This window comes from Macaca mulatta, chromosome 12 (assembly GCF_049350105.2).
Source record: "Macaca mulatta isolate MMU2019108-1 chromosome 12, T2T-MMU8v2.0, whole genome shotgun sequence".
NCBI lineage: Eukaryota > Metazoa > Chordata > Mammalia > Primates > Cercopithecidae > Macaca > Macaca mulatta.
In genome coordinates this window covers 98,069,507-98,089,124 of record NC_133417.1, presented here as the reverse complement: position 1 = coordinate 98,089,124, position 19,618 = coordinate 98,069,507, and positions in this window count along the sequence as shown.

The following is a 19,618-nucleotide window of genomic DNA, read 5'->3' as shown; positions in this document are numbered from 1 at the left end:
TAAAGTAAAATGGATATTAAGCCTAAGTGCTCTTTAAAGTTTTCTAATTCCTCATATATAGCATTCATGTGTGTGTAATAGTATAACATGGTATTTCCTCTTCCTTTAAAATAATTCTATTGCTTACTTTGTTTCATGTCTCCTTGTTTTGCACCAAACTTCTAAAACAAATTCAATGAAAAATTTAAGATTATATAAAATGAATGAACTCTTAAATATACAAAAATCTAAAAGTCTGCAAGAAAATGTGACACATATAACCAAAGATTCATATTTCCTTTATATATAGATTTCCTATCATTAACTATCAAAAATAAACTACATAAAATGAGTCAGTAATATGGACACAGGACTTACAAAACATAGAATATATTCAAATAGACACAGACTTCTGAATAAATAAATAGATACTAATTCATGAAATACCATTTTTCATTTATAAGACTATCATAAAATAATAGTAATGATAATAATAATACAACATGCATTGAATCCATGGAGAAAGAAGAGATCTCAAATGCTTTTGATGATAAAATGATTTCTCATAACAATTTTAATAACATTTACATATTAAAATAAATGTGGCTACTTACCTCATATTCTCACTTATAGGGAACTGTTCTGCAGAAATAGCATAGGCACCAAAAGATTTATAAATATGGATATCAATGATATAAATACAGTTGTAGTTTCATATGCAGATACAGGTAATAATATAGATACAGATACAATATGAGATAAAAATTTTGGCCAATCTCAAATGTGATTGTTATAAAATGATTAAATAGATTATGCTTCACCCGTCAGTGGGAAATCCGAAAACCATTATAAGAAATAGGTGAGAAACTATTCATACTTTATAGAAATAAGGTTTAACCCATACTCCTACAAGGAAAATGCCACATTAAATATTTAAGGTATCTTTGCCCACCTTAAAAAGAAGTCTTTTTCTTTTTTTGTCAACAGGATAACACAGGGGCAAGGAATTGAATGGACAGAGGTTAAAACTTTTAATTCTTGATAAAATTAAAAAGAAAATAAAATATGTGTGACTAAGAAGAGAAAATATGTGTGACTAAGGTGATTTTCAAAACTATATTTAAGAAAGCATTTTTTTTTATATTCTGAGTAAGAATGAAAAGAGAAAGGGGAAACCCATTAGGAAAAATAACATACTATTCTTGTCATTTTTTAAAGCAAAATCTAGAAGTTTTCTAACTCTTGGAACCATATCAAATTGAAGATACTACGATGTCCATTAATGCTATGCATATGATATATTATCAAAGGTACTATTGAAAAGTAAAATGTTTAGTACAAACAGAGATTGGTAAAACTACCTTAACTTACACTTAGTTATGTTTTGGTTTATCAGCATAAAAGTAGAAACTAGATTTTAAAAATATAAAATTACATTTTTGTTGTATTCATGGTTTCCCAAGTTGAAAACTTTTCCACTTTCTTATTACTGAGATTATAATTTTCCATAAATTTCAAAATTCACTCACTCATTATATTGGCATCACTCAATTCTCATAATGTCTTTATGAAATATAAAAGTTCTTTTAACTATTCTTCACCTACTCTTCTCTGGATGCTGGTCCAAGACTAGGATTATATAAGTGAATCAAAACATGGTTGAGATAATTCCTGGTCATAATTCAGTATAAAATGATTTTGGGTTTTTTTTAAATGATGAATTTATATAAAAATACATAAAAACACAGTACAATTACCATATACAGATCAGAGCATGAAGTGGAGCCAGTTTAAATCCTGGCTTTATTAGTAACCTATCGTGTGATTCTGGAAAACTCATTTACCTTTTTATGCCCCAAGACCTTTGTCTGTAAAATGGTGATTAGGATTAAGTAGTTTTGCACATAATAATAACTATATGTGACTTCTAACAACAACAACAAAAACAGCCAAAAGAATAAAATATCAATTACTATGTAACTTGCCAATAGTAGGGAACTGAACCTGATGTTATTAATGCAAGTTCTGTCCTTGTTTTATAAGATATTTTCTTATACTAGTGATGTTTCAATTTTTCAAAGTGATTTACCTTTTAGATATTTTTTAAAAACTTGTGGTTTGAAAAGTTTTAACTTTCTTGATCTCTTAACATAAGCTAAAGAAAAGAAAGTTGTTATTTTTTCCCTTTTATAATCAGCCATATCCCAAACTAAGTCATCATACATACTTAGTACTATCTACTTTAGTCATCATTGCTAATTGTACTACTTTGCTTTTGTTCTGATTCAAATGTTATGAATTCTGGATATTGAAATATAATTCAGAAGTCTCTTCTCAATACGGCTTAATTATTGTTCTATTATCACCAGAGTGCAGTTACCCGGAAGCCCAGGCTCTTTTATTAACTTGCCTTTTTCACATCTGCTCATAAGGCATCTCAAAGTGAATATGTTCCACACCCAATTTTTAATTTCCTGCAGAAGTGTCTTTTTCTGTTGTTGACCCCATTTAAGTAAGTAGCCTCAACATTTGTGCAGTTATTTGGTCTTATTCCTTGGACTCAAACTTGACTGTCTCACCATACAGCATGTATTGAATCCATCTTATAAGCACATCCTTTAGTTTTTTAACTTCAAGATAAAACCCACGTCTAACCACTTCACATGACCTATATCACCACTGTAGCTCAGCCATTATTCTCTATCACTGGATTTACCTGTTTCACATGGTTGTAATTTTGACACTCTAAGTCAGTTGTCCACACTGCATCTAGAGCTATCCTTTGCAAATAAAAATCGGATTATTTCATTTATCTGTTCAAACACCTCCAATAAGTTTGGCCTCAGCTCATTTGGAATAAATTCAAATACATTTAACCATGGTTTAATGAGTCCAACATCAACTGACCCCTGAATATGTATCTGACTTTATTTTATCTAAAGCTCTCTCTCTTTCTATTGTCCTCAAGCTACATTACCTATCTTGCTGTTTGTTAAAATTGTCAAGTACAATTATGCCTTGTCTTCCCTCTTTCCCAAATGTTCTTCTCCCCTAACAGAAAGCCAGATAACTGTTTCCTTCAATATAGGTGCAGTCTTTTTTCTCCTCCAAATTTCAAAGTTCCATTAGTGAAGACATTTTCAGATCATCTTATCTAAATTAACATTTCATGTATCTCTCTTCCTACTAGAATAAATGTTCCAGGAAGGCCAGAACTGTTCTGCAGATACTAAATAAATATGAATCAAATGAATGCAACTAATGCTTTATATTGTTTTACATGTTCATATGTCAAATAAAAATTGTCATCTATTTATATTTCATATTGTAATAATCACTATTTAAAATAATAAAATAAAAATGAGTTAACATCATTTAATAGAATTTCTTAGAACTATGCCTCTCAACTCTCCAGAATCACTTAAGAAGATAGTATTTTTCAGTCAAAGCCAGCAGAGAAATACTGATAGAAAATAAGATGGAAATGACAGATTTACCAATTGGGAATTTCATAGTTTTATATATCAGTAATACTATATTGATGCTTATAATTTTGTTTGAGACTAAAGAGTTGGAAAAGAGCAGAAAAAAATCAATATAGTGTGTCTATGAAGCACATAGTTGATGTTTTCTTACCCTTTTTATTCCCTAAGTAAAGCATCTTGTGGTTTCTGCTTTATTTTTATAAGACATTAAAAATATGAAATAGCTATTGGATTTCATAAGTTAAGAAATCTATATAGAAAATCACATTTCCCGTATGATTTATTAATTTGATGAATTATATTAGAATATTTCCTAATTTTCTATAACTTATCCATCTTGAGATAAATGATCAATTTTTTAAAAATTAAGTTTCTTATTAACTTAATTTTCCTTCAGATATTTTGCATCAATTCAAAAGTCAGTGTGGTCTGCAGTTTTTGTGTTGTTTTTGTAAAGATTTCTTATCACTTTTATCCTGATTATGCTAAAATTATCTGGAATCATTCCTCACTTTTATATTCTCTGGAAGAGTTTAAATACCATTGGAATTACTGCTTTCTCAAATATATCATTGAATACATCTGTGAAAATAGTTGTGACTGGTGCTTTAATTAGAAAACAATTCAATAATTTTATTTTTTTGATAATTTAACCTTAAATTGTTTTCTATCCTGGTATTCATTTGACAATTTATGTTTGCTACAACATTTAGGCAAAGATTGTAAATTAATTTCCATACAATTTAGAAAATTAATTGCATAAACTTATTTTATTTACTCTGTGTTTATGTTTGTCTTTATTCTTACCTATAATTTTGTGTCACTTTGCTTATTTTTTTCTTTTTTGACATTATCTGTCAAATATTTTTGTTATTTATTATTGTTTTCAAATGAACCATCTCTGGAATATATTTTTCAATTCTACTTTCACCTCAATAATTCCTCTTTCATCACTTATTAATTCAGGCTTCCATGGATTTTTGTGTGTTTGTGTCCTTATTTAGATCTTGTTCTTTTCAGTGGCCACAATCATCAGCTGTTGAGCTGCTTGCCAACCATAGTTTTTCTTGTTTCTCTTCTACATGTCCCTTAAGGATAACATGCTTCCAGGAAATTTGATATTTCTGAAAAGCAGGCTAAAAAGTTTGGCTGAAGACTACTTTGATGAATGATTAATTTTGCCAAATGATTACCTTGTCTAATTTATGTATCTACTAAAAAGCAGAACACCTTATTTAATCTACATGGTCTTTGGCAATTTAAGTTTGCATTGGAGGTGATTTTTAAAAGAATTTTGAAGATGTCAGTGAAATTTTAGTTTTTCTTCACAGGTTTTTCTTTTTTGGTGCAGAAAAGAGAAATAGTCTCACTGGGAAAAGATGAGAGTCATAATGTATCAGAGTGTTGGCTGCATCTCCCAAAAATGGAGGTGCGGATGGACAGAAAACGTTGACTCAGATGATCTGAGAGAGATGAATAAGAATCAGGGAACAGAGAAAACACTCTAGTGGGGACATGTGAGTTGAGAGTTACAGAGATGGAGTTTAGAAGAAGGAAAAAATCCTAGGATATTCTAGAGAGAGAAAGAAAATGTCAGGGCATGAAAATTGGATACAATAGAAGTTGGAGGCATACAAAAGGAGTATTAGAAGTAATAAGAGAGTTTGAGGGTACATGACTCTCATATGCTCTGACTTTGTAGCCAAAATATTGTCTGTAAATTCCGTTAACGGTAAGATCAAGAAGTTCTTACTAAATTACGTGAATTTGGCAATCGTGTCATGTATTACTAACTTTATGGTTGAATAATATTATCTGTATGTTTATACTATAATTTATCTATTTGTCTACTGATGGACATTCAGGTTGTTTCAGCTTTTAGCTATTATAAATAGTACCGTGATGAACATTCATGTACAAGTATTTGTTTGAATATCTGTATGAGTGGAATTGCTAGATTTAGAAATTGCTAAACGTGGAATGGAAATTTTTTTCTTTTTTCTTTTTCTTTTTCTTTTTTTTTTTTTTTTTTTGACAGGGAGTCTCGCACTGTCTCCCGGGGCTGGAGTGCAGTGGCGCGATCTTGGCTCGCTGCAACCTCCGCCTCCCGGGTTCAAGCGATTCTCCTGCCTCAGCCTGCCGACTAACTGGGATTACAGGCGCCAGCCAGTACTCCCAGCTAATTTTGTGTATTTTTAGTACAAAGGGGGTTTCACTATATTGGCCAGGCTGGTCTTGAACTCCTGACCTTATGATCCACCCACCTCAGCCTCCCAAAGTGCTGAGATTACAGGCGTGAGTCACTGCTCATGGTCACGGAATGGTAATTCTATGTGTAACTTTGTGAATATCTCAGTGTTTTCTACAATTGCTGAACAACATACATTTCTACCAGCAATGTATGAGGATTAATTTCTCCACCTTCTTGCTGACCCTTGCTGTTCTTTATGGTTGGATTTTTTCTTTATAGCCATCCTAGTAGGTGTGGAATAGTATGTCAAAGTGGTTTTGATTTGTATTTATCTAAATATAATGATATTGAGCATCTTTGCATGTGCTTGTGGGCTATCCGTGCATTATCTTTAGAGTCATGTAATTATTTCATGTACAAGGAAATTTTAGTAACAAATAAACAAATAAAAATAGATACAGAGCACAAATAAGCAAGTAAATCCAAAATAAGGAATAAGTAACAAATTGAAAAATGAAAATTTTTATAAACTAACTTACCTTTATTAAAACAGTATCACGTTTTATCTATCAGAAGAGAGGAAGATAAAGAGAAAATAGTGTTGGGGGGTGTGGAGAAGTAGTCACACATGAACTACTGAGAGAAAGTTAATTTTATAGCCATTCTAGATGGCAATTTGACCACTTGTGGTTAAGGCCCTTAAAGTGTATATACGTTTTAATTCAACTTTCCATTGGTGGGAATATATATCGTGTAAATAATTTCAGAAATTTGAAAAACGAGTGTTTTGATGACATCAGAGCTCCTTTTTAAACAATAATCAGAAAAATAACAAGAACTATAGAAGGAAACAGACTGGTGTGCCCTTCAGAGGTGATTTGGTCACGAGTACAGAGTTCTCATCAACGCATTCATTCATTGATGAGTTAATGGGTTATCATGGGAGGGAAACTGGTGGCTTTATAAAAAAAAAAAAGAGAGAGACCTGACAAAGCATGTTAACTCACTCAGCCCCCTCTGCATACAACACGCTGCACCACCTCGGGACTCACTATCTAGAAGTTCCCACCATCAAGAAGTCTCTCACAGCTGGACACAGTGACTCGCACCTGTTATCCCAGCACTTTGGGAGGCTAAGGCAGAGGATTGTCCAGGAGTTCAAGACCAGGCTAGGTAACATAGCAAGATCCCATCTCTGAAAAAAGAAAAAAAGTCTCTTGCCACAGACTTTAGACTTCTTAGCTTCCATAACTGTAAGGAATCTATTTCTCTTTTTTAAAATAAGTTACCAGGTTTCAGGTATTCTGTCACAAGCACCAGAAAATGGACTAATATACAGACTAAACACAGATATATATATATCTATTTTATATATCTATATCACATTATCACCATATACAAAATTATATATTAGATATATATTTACTGGCCATAGAAAGAAAACAAGATATCTTGTTAAGAGAAAAACTTCCATTATCACAACCGTCATTATCTTAGAGGAGCGGTAGAGAGAAAGAAAGAGGAAAAGAAAGAAAACATTTTCTATAGATTTTATGAGTATAATCTTTAAGCAAGTTTATGTTTTCTATGTTGTCTTTAATGATTATTGCAAGTTTATATAACTAAGTTAACTTCAAAGATCGTAGCTAATTTGATTGCGGTATAGGAAAGTTGTGCATCCTTCAGGAGACTTACATTACAAAGATATAAACAATTTTCCCTTTCAATATTTGCAAAGAATGATAGGTACTACAGTAATAATAATATTGCTAGAAAGAAAAGAGATAATACTCTTTTGCACAGACTCCTGAGCATACTAGGACAATATGCTTATTTCTTTAAGAATAAAATACAATAAAAATGACTGATCGTAGTCTTTATAATACAGTTCTGCCAGAAGTTTTCATATTTCAAAATTATTATTCAGAGTGTACAATTGAGAAATATAACATTAATCATGTCCCATGTGAACTATTATTTGTTAGACTGAATGTAAAAGTTCATGAAATATATACATAGTATCTAAAATATATTTAACACTTACGAAGTGCCATAAAAATTTGCATATGTTCAATTATTTAATATTCATCACAAGACAGGTGGATGATGCAGTTATTACCTCTAGTTGACAAAACTGACAAAATATCTGAAAGCATAGATAGGTTAAATAACTCAAAGTTCACAAAGACACTCTCTGGCTCTAAAAAACTATTATCTTAATTGTGGCAATATACTAATTCTAACAGATTTAATTTATGGCTTAAAATAGAAAATTGACTTTTAAGGCGTAAACAGAAATAAATAAAATAAATTGGAATAAGTTGAGTGAGGAGTGGATGTCATTTTATACAGGAAGTAGAGGAAAACTAAAAATGAAAGGTCAATTTCTGCTTTTGGCTGTGGAGGACTGGGTTGTTTCTTCCGTTAGCTTTGGATTTTCTTTGCTCTTGCTATTCTAGTTCCTTCAGCCGTGATGTTAGGTGGTTAATTTGATATCTTTCTGTTCTTTTGATGTGGGCATTTGATGTGATAAGCTTCCCTCTTTGCATTGCTTTTGCTGTATCCCAGAAGTTGTGATATTTTGTGTCTCTGTTTATTCATTTCAGTTTTTTTAAATTTCTGCCGTAATTTCATTGTTTAAACATTTAGGAGCAAGTTGTTGGGTTTCAATGCAATTGTAGTTTTGAGACCTTCTCTTGGAAGTCTACTTCCTTTTATTTACAGTGTCTTTTTAATTTTTGTGGATACATAGCAAATATACATATTTTTATAAATATAAATAAATATATCTAAATATATAAATAATAAATATATATATGGGGTACATGACATATTTTGATACAGGCATGCAATATGTAATAACCACATCATGGAAAATGAAGTATCTATCCACTCAAGCATTTATCCTTTATATTACATACAATCCAATTATATCCTTTTAGATATTTTAAAATGCAAGGTTAAATAATTTTCACTGTAGTTACCCTGCAGTGCTTTCAAATACTAGGTATTATTCATACTTTCTAACTATTATTTTGTATCCATTAGCCATCACCGCCTCTCCCAACCTCCACTATCCTTCCTAGTCTCTGATGACCATATTTCTACTATCTATCTCTATGTGTTCAATTATGTTAATTTTTGCATTCTACAGATAAGTGAGAACAGGCAATAATTGTCTTTCTGTGTCTGGCTTATTTCACGTAACATAATGAGTTCCGCTTCCACCCATGTTGTTGCAAATGACAGGATTTCATTCTTTTTATGGTTGGATAGTACTCCATTGTGTGTATGTAACACCTTTGCTTTATCTATTCATGTGTTGATGGACACTTAGGTTGCTTCCAAATCTTGGCTACTGCAAACAATGCTGCAACAAATATCCAAGTGTTTACTATTTTATGATGTATTAATTTCCCTTATTTGGGATATAAACTCAGCAGTGGGATTCCTGGATCATATGGTAGCTCTATTTTTAGTTTTTCTGATGAACATCCAAACTGTTCTTCATAGCGGTTGTACTAGTTCACATTCTCACCAACAGTGTACAAGAGTTCCTTTTTATTCACATCTTCTCCAGCATTTGGTATTACCTGTCTTTTGTATAAAAACCATTTTAACTGGGGTGGGATGATATCTCATTGTAGTTTTCATTTGCATTCACCTGACAATCAGTGATGTTGAGCACCTTTTCATGTCTGCCATTTATATGTCTTCTTTTGAGAAATGTCTATTCAAATCCTTTGCCCATTTTTAAATCAGATTATTTTAAATATAATAATTTTTTAAGAGTAAAATATAATAAAAATGACTGACCATAGTCTTTATAATACAGTTCTGCCGGAAGTTTTCATATTTCAAAATTATTATTCAGAGTGTACAATTGAGAAATATAACATTAATCATATCCCATGTGAACTATTATTTGTTGGAATGAGTGTAAAAGTTCATGAAATACATACATAGTATCTAAAATATATTTAACACTTACAAATATATACATATATCCACCTGTAGAGTTGTTTGAGCTGCTTACGTATCCTGGTTATTAATCCCTTGTCAGATGGGTAGTTTGCAAATATTGTCTCCCATCCTATAGGTTGTCTCTTAAACTTTGTTGATTGCTTCCTTCGCCGCACAGCAGCCTTTTAACTTGATGAGATACCATTTTTCCACTTTTGCGTTGGTCACCTGTGATCATGGGAATATTAGTCAAGGAATTTGTGTCCAAACCAACATCCTAGAGAGTTCTCCAATGTATTCTTGTGGTAGTTTCATAGTTCAAGGTCTTTGGTTTAAGTCCTTAATCCATTTTGATTGTATTGTTTTATATGGCAAGTGATACTAATTAAGCTTTATTCCTCTGCATATACATATTCTGTTATCTGAGCACCATTTATCAGAGACTGGCCTGTCTGTGATGTATGCTCTTGACTTATTTGTCAAAAATGAGTTCACTGTGAGTTTATGGATTTATTTCTGGGTTCTCTATTCTGTTCCATTGATCTATGTGTCTGTTTTAATGCCAGTACTACGCTGTTTTGGTTACTATAGCTCTGCAGTGTAATTTGAAGTCAGATAATATGGTTCCTTCAGTTTTGGCCATGAGTCTTTTGTGGTTCCCTGTGAATTTTATGATTATTTTTCTATTTCTGTGAAGAATGTCATTGATATTTTCATAGCAATTGCAATTGCATCTGTAGATTTCTTTGTGTAATACGGACATTTTAACAATGTTGATTTATCTAATCAATGAATCTATAATATCTTTTCAATATTTGTGTCCTATTTAATTTTTTTATCACTGTTTTATGGTTTTTATTATAGAGACTTTTTTTCACTTATTTGGTTAGTTGCTAGGTATTTAATTTCATTGGTGACCATTGTAAATGGAATTATTTTTTAAATTTCTTTTTCAGATTGTTCACTCTTGTCATATAGAAAGGCTATTGATTTTTGTATGTTGAACTTGTATCCTGCAACTTTACTGAATTTGTTTACCAGTTCTAATAGATTTTTAGTTCAGTCTTTTTTTTTTTTCTCCAGTGTGAGATCATATTATCTGTAAACAAGGATAATTTGACTTCTCCCTTCCCAATTTGAATGTATTTTATTTGTTTCTTACATTTGACTGCTGTGTCTAGGACTTCCAGTACTATGTTGAATAACAGTGGTAAAAGTGGGCAGCCTTGTCATGTTCTGGATCTTAGAGAAGAAGCTTTCAGTTTTCCCCACTCGGTATGATACTAGCTGTAGGCCTGTCATATATCGCTTTTATTATGTTGAGGTATGTCCGATCTATAACCAGTTTCTTGAAGATTTGTTTTATCATGAATGGATGTTAAATTTTATCAAATGCTCTTTCAGTACCAATTCAGATGATCATATGGTTTTTGTTCTTCATTTGTTTTTTATGATATATCAAATAAATTGGTGTTTGTTGAACTTTTCTTGTATTCCTGGGATAAATCTAATTTGATCATAATTAGTGATCTTTTTAATGCTTATTGAATTCAGTTTGATAGTATTTGTTGAGGATTTCTGCATCAATATTTATCAGAGATATTAGCCTGTAGTTTTCTTTAGTGATGTGTCTTTGGTTTTGGTATCAGTATAACACTGAATTCATAGTGCTAGAGGAAATATAAAGAAATTGTTTCGGCAGATAGTAAGGGCAACAGAGTCCTCAGCAAAATTTCCCTTTTAACAAAAATCAGCCCCAAAATCATTTCTTCTCTAACGATGAGCAGCCTGGAAAAATTGAGCTGCAGACATAGATAAGCAAGTTAGAAGCTCACACAGGTGAATGCCGGCAGCTGTGACAATAGAAAAGGGCTACCTGGAGCCAAGTATGTTCAACATAGAGTCTAATCTTCCCTTTTCTTTGTCACCACATATATAGTAAAGGAACAGGCAACATGGCACTGGCCAGTAGAGAATCCATCTGCATAATAAGAGATTACAGTCGGGGTGGCCAGATTTTCATGTGCTATGCAAATGGCACATCTGGTCCAACCAATCTTTCGTACCCTATGTAAATAAAACACCACCTCCACAAGCTCATCTTTAAAACCTCTTGCACTTCATTGTGGACTGGAAGACCCACTTGGGATTCCTCTCTCTACAGGAGAGAGCTTTTCTCTTTCTTTTGCCTGTTAAACCTCCACTCTTTTTTTTTTTTCTTTATATATATAAATATACATGTTTATTTACATATATATATTTTAAATTTATTTATTATTATTATACTTTAAGTTGTAGGGTACATGTGCATAACGTGCAGGTTTGTTACATATGTATACTTGTGCCATGTTGGTGTGCTGCACCCATCAACTCGTCATTTACATCAGGTATAACTCCCAATTGGGAGTTAAACCTCCACTCTTAACCTCACTCCTTGTGTGTCCATATCCTTGATTTCCTTGGGGTGAGTTAAGGAACCTTGGGTATTACCCCAGATGAATGATGCCACTTACATAGAATCAGCTTGGAAATATTTTTTCTCCTATGTTTTTCAGCATAGTTTGAGTAGGATTGGTATTAGTTCTTCTTTTAATGCTTGGAAGAACTCAGTGGTGAAGCCTCTGGGTCCCAGGTTTTTTATACTAGGATCCTTTTTATTATAGCTTCAATCTTGTTACTTGTTGTTAGTCTGTTCAGGTTTTGAATTTCTTCATGGTTCAATCTTGTTAGGTTGTATGTGTCTAGGATTTTATCCATTTCCTCTAGGTTTTCCAATTGATTGGCATGTAGTTACTCATAGTATCCCCTAATGATCCTTTGAATTTCTGTGGGATCAGTTTTAATGTCTGCTTTTTCATCTCAAATTTCGTGTATTTGGGTATTCTCTCTTTTTTCTTATTATGGACAAAGATTTGTCAATGTTTATCTTTTCAGAAAACCAACTTTTTGTTTCATTGATCTTTTGTATTGTTTTCTTCATTTTGAATTCATTTATTCCTGCTCTGATCTTTATTTATTTTCTTCTACTAAGTTTGGGTTTTGTTTTCTCTGCTTTATTAATTATTTGAGATGCATCATTATGTTATCCATTGTAAGTTTTTGTTGTTTTTTGATGTAAGAAAATTATAGCTATAAAAGTTTCTCTTAGTAATGTTTTTACTGTATTCCATAGGTTTTGATATGTTGTGTTTTCATTATCATTTGTTTCAGGGAATTTTTCAATTGTCTTCCTAAGTTTTTCATTGACCCACTAGTTATTCAGAAGCATATTGTTTAATTTCCATCTGTTTGTATAGTTTCTAAAATTATTCTTATTGATTTCTAATTTTGATTATGATTTGATTATAGTAAGAGAAGATGCTTAATATTATTTCCATTATTTTAATGTTTCAAGGCTTGTTTTGTGATGTAACATATGGTTTACCCTTGGATGATCCACATTATGAGGAGAAGAATGTACATTCTTCAGCCTTTGAATAAAATATTATGTAAATACCTATTAGGAACATTTGTTCTACAGTGCAGATTAAACTCCAATGTTTCTTTGTTGAGATTCTGTCTGGGAGATCTTTCCAATGTTGTAAGTGGGGTGTGGAGTGTTCAGCTATTATTGAATTGAGGTCTATTTCTCTCTTTAGCTCTAATCATATTTGACGTATTTATCTGTGTGCTCCAGTATTGGGTGTGTATATATTTATAATTTTTATATACTGTTGCTAGATTTATACCTTTATAATTATATAATGACCTTCTTTGTCCCTTCTTACAGTTTTTTTCCTGAAATTTATTTTGTCTGATATAAATGTAGCTACTTCTGCTCCTTTTCTGTTTCCATTGACATGAAAACCAAATCCTTTTTCCATTTCTTTGTTTTCAGTCTATTTGTATCTTTATAGGTGAAGTTTATGTTTTTTATAGGAAACAGACCACAAGGTCTTGGTTTTTTAATCCACTCACTCTATGACTTTTGATTGGAGAGTTTAGTCCATCTACATTTAATGTGATTATTGATAAGTAGGTACTTACTCCTGCCATTTTGTTATTTGTTTTTTTGGTTGTTTTGTGGTCTTCTCTTCTTTGTTTCTTTCTTTTCTGTTTTCCTCTAGTGAAAGTGATTGTCTCTGTTGATACAATTTAGTTGCTTGCTTTTAACTTTTTGTGTCTCTCATTGTATACATATTTTTTAAATTTTAAGTTACCATGAGGCTTCAAATACAATCTTATAACCAATTATTTTATCTCTAGTCTATCCTAAGTGAAATAACTCAGAAATCAAATATCGTATAGTTTCGCTTGTAAGTGAGAGCTAAACGAGGGTACTCATGGACATAAAGATGAATATTGCAGACACTGAGGAATCCACAAGTGGGGGGGAGGTGCAAGGGTGGGGGTTGAAAAATTACCTAGTAGGTAATTTTTACTATTTGAATGCAGAACCCACTAGAAGCCTAAACCTCATAATTACACAATTTTTCAATGTAACAAACCTGCATATATACCCCCTGAATGTATAATTTTAAAAAAAATCAATTAAAAACTAAATCTAAAAGGGCTACATACTGTATTTTTCCAAATATATGATATTCTGGAAAAGAAAAACTATAGAGACAGTGAAATGATCTATGGTTTCAGGGGTATAGAAATGGGAGGAATAAATAACTGATTGTTAGAGCAGGGAAACTATTCTATATGATACTATAATGGTGAATATATACCACACAAACATATACCAAACCCATAGATATACAGCAATAAGAATGAATCCTGATGTAAACTCTAGATTTTGGTTGCTAATGATGTGTGAATGTTGGTTTTTGTATTGTAATTATTGTAACACTCTGATGCAAGATGTTGATGGTGAAGGAAGATGTGACTATATGTGGAAGGGTGTCAGTATGTGTGGAAAAAGGGCATGTGAAGATTCTACCTTCTGCTCAACTTTGGTTCAAACCTTGAACTGTTCTAAAAAAAAAAAATACCCCCCCCCCAAAAAAAAAAACATAGCTAAAGATCTGACAGGACACTTCACCAAGGAAGATAGACATATAGTAAACAATCAGAAAAAATATGTTCAATATTATTATTCTTTAGGGAAATACAAATTAAAACACAAGGACCTTATTGCACACTTATTAAAATGGCAGAAATAATTCCAATTACTGACAAAGATTCAGAACATCAAAAACACTTGAACATTGCTGATAAAACTGGAAAAAAAATTTGGTGTTTTCTTATAAGGTCTAATATTCACTTACAATGTAGCAATCCAACTCCTAGATATTCATGAAAGATAATTGAAAGTTTTTTTTTTTTTACCTCAAAAACCTACGTGTAAATATTTATACCCATTTTGTTTATGATCACCCCAAACTGGAAACAACTTAGATGTACTTCAGCTTCGGTATATATACACACTAGAGTATCACCCAATGATAAAAATGAGTGGACTGTTGATTCATGCAACCAAATAGTTGAAATTTAAATGCCTCTTATAAAGTGAAAGGAGTCAGGTGCCAAAGACTGCATAGTGTATGCTTTAATTTTTAGGCCATTATGAAAAGCAAAACTATAAAGACAGGAAACTGACCAGTCATTTCCAGGGGCTAGGAGTGTTGAGGGAAGACTTAGCTACAAATGAGAAGCATGCCTGTAACTTGTCCCAGTGACACTGTTAATATCATGTCTGTGGTGGCAAATAAATGACTATATGCATGTGCCAATACTTGTAAAAATTTACATAACATGGAGTACATTTTGTTTTACATAAAATTAAAAAGAAATAGAGGAGCGAGTGTCGTCTTGGGGAGAACCCATAATGAAATAGAAACTGTAACAGATTAACCCAAGTGTATTACAAATGAATAACAACCACACTAGAGGGAGTGGGGAGGTAAAGGACTATCCTTAGTTAAAGAGTAAAGAAACTGTAAATAAATATGAACTGTAACTACTTAATTTGTTTCTCATAGGGGCATGGGTTAAAATTTTGAAATTACCTTACTGTACAGTAAGACAGGACCGATAAAAAATATATTACCAATAATATATGACTGCTGAAGTGACTTCCTTTTCTAATATTCTATGAACATGTTGTGATGATAATGATATATGAAAGTCTCTATTAAATATTATTAAAGTAATGAATGGATAAGTTGAAAAATTGATAGACCTAACAGATTGCTATTTGTGGTTGAGGAGTTCATGAGTGACAACCTGTATGTTTGGAGAAAATTTCATTCTATCAAATTTTTTTGGCACATATTTGCACTTACAGATTCTGGTAATCAAAAATTTAGACACTACAGGGTGACCGCTTGTGGAAAATAACCAGAAACTCTGAACGGAGTACAAAATGCCACAGATTGACAGCATGAGAGAATACACAGAGCACTGGAACTCTGGAGATAAGTGGATGTCATAGGTAGGGGAGGGAAAATCATGGGGTGGGTGAATAAGTTCTCAATCATTGTAGCTTTTTTTTTTTTTGGACTAAATGTGATTGTCAGGGAAGGTAGCAGTAGCAGTGATAGCAATGGAAATATTGTTTGATAAAATAATCTCTCTGCCTGGGAGATCTAGGAAACTAAAGACAGGCCAGGTATGTCCATTGAAGAGAGTATGGCAATTCTAGAGTTGAAAGTGCAAAAAGGGGGATCTCAATTCAACTCACTGGGGAAAAAAGTATCTGATTTGTGATAACTTACCCTCAAGAAGCAGAGTTGCATTTCAATTACCAGCAAGAGAATTGCCTGCTTACAATAGCATAAACATCTATTAGATAAAAATAACAGTTAAAGGTCTCCAAAATTTAACCTGCACATAGTTTGGTATATAATTTTAAATTACTATACATGTTAATAACAACAACAAAAACACAATGATCTACTGTGGTACCAACCAGGTGCAGATGATGAATCTGAAATGATATTACAGAAGCTATTATAACTACTTTTAAGGAGGGGAGTCTCTTTTAAGATACATGCTGTTAAAGTTCTTTAACTTCAGTTCTCTAATAAACACAATGTTAGGCTTATATACCTGTCCTGAATACTCATGTTTTCCTTGTATTATGGATTATTCAAAGGAGAAAAATGATTCTAAATATACTTAATTCTGTATAGTTCTGTGACAATTTAGAGGCAAGGAAGATTGCTCAATAAGTTGAAAAATTAACGTATAATTTTGTAATGTTTATGTTTTCTAGCTGGGATTTAGGTGTATATGTTTGTCTTAGGCCATTTGGGTTGATTTAACAGAATATCTGAGACTGATTAATTTATAAAGAGCAGAAATTTATTTATTTCTTACAGTTCTGAAGGTGGGGTGGCTAAGATTAAGATGCTGTCAAGTTCATCTGTCTGGTTAGGGCTGCTCTCTGTTTCCAAGATGGTGCATTGGTGCTGCCTCTTCTGTAGTGGAAGAACTCTGTCCTGACATGAATGAAGGGACAACAAATCAAAAAGGAGTAAATTCCATCAAGTCGTTATATAATGGCACGAATTCATTGAGCAGGCTGGAGCCCTCATGACTTAAACACCTCTCAAAAGGCCCCAATTTCCAATACTGTTTCCCTGGGAATTAAGTTTCCAAAATGTGAATTTTAGGGGACACATTCAGACCATAGCAGTGGTCTTTAACCTCTTTGTTTTCTCTTCAATTCTGTGGTCGTTCTTTATAAAGGGACTCATCTGAGTGCATATGTGGCCAAAACATGTGTTTTTATATGCAAGTTTAAATTAAAATAAATATAATTTTTAAATAGGTATTCATATTTCATCAGATACTTTTAATACAAAAATATTAAAAATGTGTCATTTATGTCTAGAAAGCATAGAAAGTTTTGTTGTTCATTCCTGATGTTTGGAAGTAACAGAAAGATATAGTTTATTAAGTAATTATAAAAATTATTAAATAAATACCTTCAAGATATTAAAATTTTGTATAATAATTTGAATAGTACCTTTGAAAGATTTGAACTTATTGTTGTGTATATAAGAAAGCAAAAAAATATTAATTATCCTGATACAGATTGCTTTAATTAAAGTCTCCCAACTGGGGCTTGTCCTAGTTTTTGTACTAAAATAAAGATTGTCACCTTGCTAACTCTTGACTACCTTATAGGTTTTCTAGGACAATTAACATATTTTGAGAATATCAAACCACCAACTTTTTTCAGATTTTCACAAAAAGAATGAAAGAATGAAACTCTTCTTCAGCATTCATAACCTGGGTCAAATATATTCAATCAAATAGGTATTTGTTCAACTCCTGCTCTGCTCAGCATTGTGCTAGTGACTCCTGTGTTCTATTAAAATTCTCTCTCAGATAAATTTGACTCTAAAGCTCAAAAATTTTTATTAGATATACTGGTCTATAATTTTAATTTCCTGTAACTATGTTGTTATTTATTTTTATTAAGTATAATTTCACAAGACCAGCTGTCAATTGGAGAGAGTCTTTCTAAAATCTTGCCCAATGTACTGAGAATGTGTAAGTTCACAATAGGAAATTTCTGGAAATTACATCAAACTACTAAGGTTTTGATCATTTACGAAATTATTTCCTCAGCCATCTAGTTCTTCACCAAGGAAATCTTTCATTTGAAGAAGTGTCCATGGGGCATTATGTTCCTTCTGATCTTGCACTGACACACCTTAGATATATTGCTGGTTCATTTATAAATGATCAAAATAAAGTGAAAATCATAATAAAGTGAATATCACAATAAAGCAAATCCTACATATTTTTGGTATCCAAGTGCATATAAAAGTTTTATTTTCACTATATTGCAGTCTATTAAAGTAAGAAATAGCATTATGTGTAAAAAGCCAATGTACATATCTTAATTTAAAAATACTTTATTACTAAAAAATGCTAATGATCATCTGAGGCTTCAGAGAGTCATAGTCTTTCTAAAGACCCTGGTGGACTGTGATGCTTCAGTGTTGATGGTTACAGACTGATCAGCATGGTGGTTGCTGAAGGTTGTCATGGCTGTGGCAATTTCTTAAAATAACAGTAAAGTTTGTCACATTGACTGACTCTTTCACAAAATATTTCTCTGTAGCATGCAATAAAGTTAGATGTCTATCTTACAACATATATGAAAATTAAATCAAAGTGAATCGAAGACTTAAATATAAGAACTAAAACTGTAAAATTCATAGTAAATAGAGCAAATCTTTGTAATTTTGGATTGAGCAATGTTTTCTTAGATATGACATCAAAAGCACAAGCAACCACAGAAAAAATAAGTTGTACTTCATCAAAATGAAAATCTTTTGTGAGTGGAAAGACAACATACAAAGTGGGAGAAAATATTTGCAAATAACATAGCTGACAAGAGACCTGTATCTAGCCTACATAACAGAACTTTACAACTCAATAATAAGATGACACACAGCCCAATTAAAAAATGGACGTTTCTACAAAAGAATGAACATTTCTACAAAGAGAGGTACAAATGGCACTAAGTACATGAAAAGATGTTCAATATCATCAGTCATGAAAGAAATGCAATTCAAACCACAATGAGATGCGACTTCATACTTACTAGATTGCTATTATCAAAATGAAAGAAAATAGTAATTGTTAGCAAGGATGTAGAGAAATAGGAACCCGATATACTTTAGACAGAATGTAAAATGATTCAGATACTTTGGAAAACAGACCGGAAGTAACTCATAATGTTTAACACAGTTACCATTTGATGTGGCACTTTCACTCCTAAATATATACTCCAGAGAAATAAAAACATATGTCCACACAAAAACCTATACTTGAATATTCATAGCAACGTTATTTATAATACCCAGGAGCTGGATACAACCCAAATGTCCATCAATTGATGAATGGATAAACAAAATGCAGTATGTCCAGTCAATGGAGTACTAGTCAGTCATAAAATGAGGTACCGAGACACACTAAAACAAGGATGGACATTGAAAACATTAGGCTAGGAGAAATGACTGCATTTTATATGATTCTAATTATATGAAAT